Consider the following 7,323-nt stretch of genomic DNA (forward strand, 5'->3'; position numbering starts at 1 on the left):
TTCACAGGCAATTTTTCTGGCACATTATGAACCTTGTTATATTTTGTAAATCAAAAAAAAATCAAAAGACAAAATACATTTTACATGTCTTTCACTTATAAATACTGCCAAATCAGATAAGAAATATTTTCCATTGCTAACCTGGGCCAAGAATGCTAACTAACAGTACAGTTCACAAGGGTCTCACTGAAAATAGCTGTTTGAAATATGTGGTTAGATTAGGCTGTCTAAACATTTGTAAAAGCTCAAGGAAAGCTATCTGGAAAGGCTATCTTTCATTTGTAATTGTAATATTTTCATAGAGTATGACTTTTATTTGCTACTGCATTTAATACCCTTTGGGTCTGCTTCCCTTCTTCCAGTACTGAGGATTAAGCAATAATTCCCAGTATTATGAGACATACAGACCAGGCCAATTAAAATATAACATACGTATTAAAACTTTGATTACTGCTTCTTCTTTTGGTTGACGTATTGAGCAGATATACAGATCAGTGTCCTCTTAGCAAGGGAATTAGGACTGCAGACATGAACATAGGAAAACTATGTCTCTATACTCTGATCAACCTAATCATGCCTTTAGTATGTACAGAGTATAGGAGAGCTAGCAGTCAGATGCTGCAGTGAACATCTAGGTGACACTGCTGGAAAGCATACTGTCAGGGGCACAGCTTTGCCCCTCATGGTGCTCTCCATGGGTGGCCCCTGTGCTCCCCTAACAGTGTGCAGGCGTGTAACCCTGAAGAGATAAAAGGGTGGAGAGCATTGAGATCTAAATCAGTTCCAACAAGCAGCAAAACAGATCTGATTGAAAAATGACGTTGAGCGTGCGAATAGTAAGCTTGTAATAGAGACCTGTTCTTTGGGCATATTTTCTTTAAAGCACAGTAGTGTCAGTAATACTCAGAAACTGAAGAGGAAATGAAAGCAGTGAGCTGTCAATCCATCATACATTGTTCTGCTCAACCACAGACTTCTGGTGTTTTTAAAAGCAGCATCTCACATATTGGCAAATCTTGTCATCTTGTCATTCACCAGAATGCCATTTTTGTAGAGCTGAACAGAAGCTTCAAGGAGAATCTCATAGAGCTTTACCAACATGTCCACTGCTGGGCTTGGTGTGAATAAAAGGTGTCAGCACTGAAATACAGCTAGACACAAAAATCACTGTACCAAGTTTTAAAAAGTATATAGGATGGGCTGCACTGAACAGGAGCAAGGGGTTTCACAGACTTGAACAGCGAGCACAGACACCTCTTTGGATAATGCCTGGAAGCCTTAGGTACTGTTGCCATTTGAAGGACAGGCAGAAAAGGTTTAGATAGATGTCTTTTCTCTTTGTTTCCAATCTCACTGGCAGAAACAAGGTAGCATAACAATTTTGGAGTATTCTTAACACTACTTTACAACTCACTTGCAGTCAGCAAGGTAATTTTGGACAGTGACCAACTTTCCCAGGAGAGTATTGCACCTCCTTCAGAGGCAGTGCTAAGGGGACATCTGTGTGTGTGTGCGTGTGTAAGCCCCAACAGACAACTGCAGCTCTGTATATGCTACTTCTAACTTTGGTGCAAATCTTCCCACATGCACATGTATGCCTGTGCTTTGAACAAGCACACTGGAGTAAATATCAAAGCAGTATTTCCAGCTTTGGCCGTGGGGAATCTAGCAGGCCTGTTCATTGAAAATCTGAAGCCTAACTTAACCTCTGAAAATCCTTGCACTAAGACAAATTACACTGTATCCAAGAGAATTACTGGTACCTATGACTGGATTAATTTCCTCTAATTTCGGACTTTTACATTTATCAGACCAAGTACACAAAGCGTGTGCTTTGAAATAAGGACTGCCCTAGCAAGGCTGTTTGCATCCACTACACTGAGGTCAGGGTGACTCACTCAGGTGCAGATGGATGCTGTCTTCAGGGCTGCAAGCAACTCCTTCAGATGTCCTTCAGCCATGTAGTAAAATCAGAATGTTTTCCAAATACATTTTTATTCTGCTTCCCATATACTGCCTGGAAAATGTCAGTTTCCTAGAAACATTTTAAGCTATTTTAAACATGTAAGGCAATGACTTCCAGTTTTCACAGAATTCACAAAGTATCCCTTCTGGGGTGGTTGCCTCACCGGAACTGAAATATTTCTACCCCGTGTCTTTCTTTCCTCAAGGTGAAATGTGGTCTTCCAAAGTTTTCTGCAGGTTCCTTAAGCTTTTAGTCACACTGTCTGTTTCTTTAATAACTTCTAACAAATCCCTTTCTGCCTTAGTTGCTATACAGTAACATTAATCTCTATCAAAGGTTTTCTCTCTAGTTCAGTTCACTCCCTTTTTGATTCAGTCTCTCTGTTTTGGCAAAACATTGCTTTCATCTTTAGAAGCTTCCCTCTATTTATTAACTACAGTTGTTTCAGAGTCACACCTTAACCATGCAGGCTGCAGCAGGGATTGCATTAATGTAAGGAAACAGCTTTTGTTCTGTATTGAACTATCCTGCACTACTACTGGGAGAAGTAATTGCATTTAATAGAAGATGTCGTTTATTATCTGAGATGTACAGTAGTGTCACTGGAGATGCTATAACAAATATTACATATACATTTGTTAAATTCCAACACTCCACATCTGGTGTATGTTTTCTAATGTTAGAAAGCATTAGAAGGAAAATTTCTTTTTAATTATTGATCAAATTCTTAAGTGTGGTGTGTCCTTTGCACATTGATCTATTCTTTAATCTTCAATGCAGCCAAGTTAATATTGCTACCAAATTGTAACTTTGCACTAAAAGGATTTTTGGTGTGTCACATATTCAGTAAGTACCACAATGGGAATTCATGTTTCCATACACACTCATAGACACTCATTCACATTTCCTTTTGGGGAGCTACCACTGTACTAGGAGTACATCTGCAGTAAATCATCTGATAGGAATTCTGCTAAATTACATGACCACATTTTCTATATTCCCTTCACTTGCTGTGTGCAAGGAGTCATTTCTCCTTGGTGATCACCTCTGACAACAGAGAGAGGTGAAGCACTTAAGTTCTGAAATTCTCAAAAATGTCATCTCTTTTATTCTATACCTTCCAAATCCCTATTTTTCCCCCTCCCGTCCATTCTTTTATGCTTTCACTTAATCAGTTATAAAAATGAAGGGTATGCCTCTGTTGTTTTTTTTTTCCTAGCTTTTAAGACTAGAAATAGATAATTAAGGAAACCCCCATGACCCTTTAAAAATAAGTTGTCTCTATCTGCAGTTAGATCTTAAATCAAGGCTTAAGTCCTAAATAGCACTATAGACTCCTCACCCAATCCCTCATTTATGAACATCTGTGTACATCAGGTCTGACTCACTTTTATGCTTACCTTACAAATTGATTTTGGATGCCACACAATCGGTTCCTTAATCCAAACTGCAGACTGTTGGTTTTGGCTCGGTACAGTAGGCTGATACTGTTCTCCTTTGTGACTGAAGAGTGTGAAATCAGCTCAGATCTCAGGGATGGTATTATCCTAGAGAACAGTACCACATCCTCCCAAAGGATTTATTCTTAGAAAGGTACTTCAGATTAAAGAAATTTCTTCCAACTTCCCTATCAGATGAACAGCACTGTTGATTATGAAAACTGAAAAGACTTGACATATTTGTTTTGCATGGGATTGCTTAATAATTTCATGTTTGTCTCACCTTGAGGAGTGACAATAAATCAGCTTTAACTCATTTCTCTTATATTTTTGTTTTTGTAATCTGCAATTTTAAATCTTCGTAAGTGATCTGCAAACTATGACATTTTTGACTGAGAGAGAAAAGTCTTCTCACTATAACTTTTCAAATTTATGGGATCCTGTTCAGTACTTTTAGGTATTTAAAGAAATTATTTTTAAAATCCCTCAAATCCTGGAACTAGATTTTCCAGGACATTGTACACTGAAGAGTGCTTGTATCAAATGGAAAGCAAAATGCTTCTCCCCTTCAACACATCAGGTCCACCATCAAAGTAACAAACATGCTGAAAGTACTGCAAGAGTGATAAAATTGCCAGGGGAAACTTAGACCAAATGTAAAGTAAGCTATCACCATGCTGCAAAGATGTAATATAAAGAATGTTTGAGTACAATTTCTTTTTAAGAAGTTTCAGACAAAATAACAATAGTTTTAGCTAGAATATGCAAGATAATCTTTTAAGAAACTGTCAGCCATATCAAACATTACTCTGCTTTTAGGTTTTGTAAAGGTAAGACATGCAGCACTTCATGCTCAGCATTTTTTAAGCAATTATCTCTTGTGGATACTGTGATGTTCACAGACAGAAGCAATACAGGGTGACTATTTAAAAAGATGAGGTGTATCTACATATTGAATTCAAAATCCCCATGACATTGAACTTACCTCAAAAACAACAGGTCAAAAGTGACTTGTTTTACATCAGCTAGAGCACTACCCATCTATCTCTACTTACGGCACTTGTGCATTCACAAAGGGCTGGCTTAAAAACCATAGTTCTATGTACAAATTTGCATGGTAACATCACCATGCAAGAAGAGATAAGCAAGTGCTTTTGCGATTGAAGTGATCTGCTAAATCAGAGCCACCATCTTCTAACTCATTTATGACCACAAGGTCATTCATGGTTCACCTTGTTACTCTGGCCCTTTGCTAAATTTAAGATATTTGCTCACTAGGTTCCTGTTACTTCACATGCTATGACCACCTCCAATCATTCTCCTAGCAATTCAAAGCCAAGATCTGGTATGCTGATTACAGCAGTTGAATACAGTCCTGACCACTCAACTGCAGGTCTATTCCTACATACCTATATGATACATATAATGTGCAATTTGGGGGTAATTCACTAGGCCCAGCTTCCCATCTTTATTATTCTTCTAATATGTAAGTAATTAGTAACCTATGCCCTATGCAGTTCATTGGCAGTGTTACATGGCTGTAATGCTTGATACTATCTTATTCCTCATCTGCCCTTTTTATGTGAAAGCAGCTAACAAATATTATCTTGTACTGCAATTGAGATAAATTTCTGATGCAAATCAAACCCACTGCAATAGATAGCAGTGAATTCCCTTTTATACAGCTAGCAGGAAGAAATGTGTTACAAACGTGAAAGAATTATGCAATGCTGATATTCTGCTAATCCTGGGGGGAACCCTTGAGTGCTGTGACTAGCGTATGCTGTGAGAAGAACTGTTCCCAAGAGGAGGATTCATCAGATGGGTGAAGGCTGCACGATGTGGACCCACATGCTTTCCAAGCCACATGGAACATGCTGCTTTCAAAACCCCAGACACCTTTCCACAATGTGCCGAAACATGTTTTCTCTGAGGGCAAAACCACTGATCAACTACTTAACTCTTAGATGTGCCTAGTTTAAAGGAATCACCCAGGAAATTAAAACAGCTGGTTCCCTGAAAACACATCTCTGATGGATGTGTGTCACCCTTTATTTATTGTTTCTGTTCTCTCCATTGTAAATTCTCTGATGCTGATGTGAAGATTCTGAGTGACCTTTTCCATCTGGTTTTGAGTCACCTGCAACACCCCCTCTCACGAGGACAGTAAGAGTGGAGTTCATATTGCAGTCTTCCCCAGTAGAGGGCTCACAGTAGAGGGTCCATGTCTCCATGTTTGCAGGAAGTTTGCATTATCACTTGTATAATTGTTTGTGAGCAACCTCCATCAGTCACTCACAGACTGAACTTTGAAACAGACTGACACGAAAGACACATTCCACATAGTAAAGGTCTTTCCCGACTACTTAAAAGAAGTGCAAACAAGATACTGTTTGCAGTGCATGGTTTGCATATGTTATTAGATACTTCAGACTGAAATAAATTTATATTGCAATCCTACACGGTTTCTCTTTCAAAGTGTCTCTAGTAGATTTATGCATGAAAATATCTGATTAACATCTGTGATTAATCTTCCAGTTGCAGTCTGACAATTAATAAACCTGCAGAAGCCAAATAAAAAAGGAACAATGAAACAACACATTTGAAATACCACATGGAAAATGTGTTTGAGCTGTCTGTGTTTAATTCTTTCTCCTAAATGCATACTTATTCATTCACATTAATACAGAGGGTTTGTACAAAGGCCTTTGGAATACCTCTTCACTTACAAGTTTATATAGTTAACAACTTCACTTTTGCTTCTTTTTTTAACTCACACCAAGTGGAACTCTTAAGCTTAATTAGCACAAATTAAGCAGCCTTCATTCACCAAAGCCACCAAAGACCCAAACTCTCAGTTGAGGGTTTTTTCAGCCATCAGAGAGCTCACACGTTATCTCTAGAATAAAAAAGCATGCTTTTCTATAAAAAGGACAAAGTTTCTTCTCTCATTTAGCGCATCACAAGTTGACAAAAAGAAAAAGCTATGAAGACCTACAAAATCAGATCGAGTGTTAACTCATGGTTAACCTTCCAAGGGACCAAATTCTTTCCAAACAAGCCAGCTCTAGATGATAACCATCTTCCCGTTTAGCACCTCAAAATCACACTCACCAGGCTGAGATTACATTTTCCAATTCCTGTTGGTTTTTAGTCAGTAGAATTTGAACTGCTCTTGTGTTATCTTTCAGATCAACAGAGATATTTTGCTCTCATATACAGGAACCCAGCTCTCGTCAAACACTGTGCTGCTCTGTCCTGGAAGCAGAATCTGGGAACAAGTAACTGCCTTTTCAGAAGTTTCTAAACACTGAGGACACAGAACATTGCAAAATTAAGATGTTTTTCACCCTATAAAGGTGAAATACTTTACCTTGCTATGAATCACATTAAATTCATCCTCTTTTCCTACTTGCCTCCACCCCCCAAAACCAGTAAGTTCATTACCGTTAGTAAGCGTTGTGTGCTTGACTTCTTTGTGCATCTTGAAGGCTAGGTATAGATCTTGTACTTGCATGTGGCCAAGGAAGAGAAGGAAAGTGTTGTTTATATATTTAGAAGCTATCAACCACTGTTCAAAACCAGTCTGTTTTCTTTTGTTCCTTGGAAGTAAGGCGTAATATCCTAGATAAATGGAGTAGTAGTTGGGGAAGATTTCTACATGAATAACATTATGGCTATAGAAATAGAAGCTATAATGGCAGCTGTATAAATACAACATGGAAACAGAGAAAAATTTCATGGTAAAAGACAAAAAAATTTCTTTATAGAAATCAATAGCAATTATGAAATCTCATCCCTGCAAGTGATGTGACTAGAACTTGAGTAAATAAAGTAATGAAAATATCCACTAGGAATAGCAATGCAGTAAAATAATTTTTCCAGTGGGTGTTTACTTGGCTTACCCTTATTTGGAAA

Source organism: Pezoporus occidentalis, unplaced genomic scaffold (genome assembly GCF_034315485.1).
Source record: "Pezoporus occidentalis ecotype Australia unplaced genomic scaffold, CSIRO_AGI_Poc_V1 ctg81, whole genome shotgun sequence".
NCBI classification, from domain to species: domain Eukaryota; kingdom Metazoa; phylum Chordata; class Aves; order Psittaciformes; family Psittacidae; genus Pezoporus; species Pezoporus occidentalis.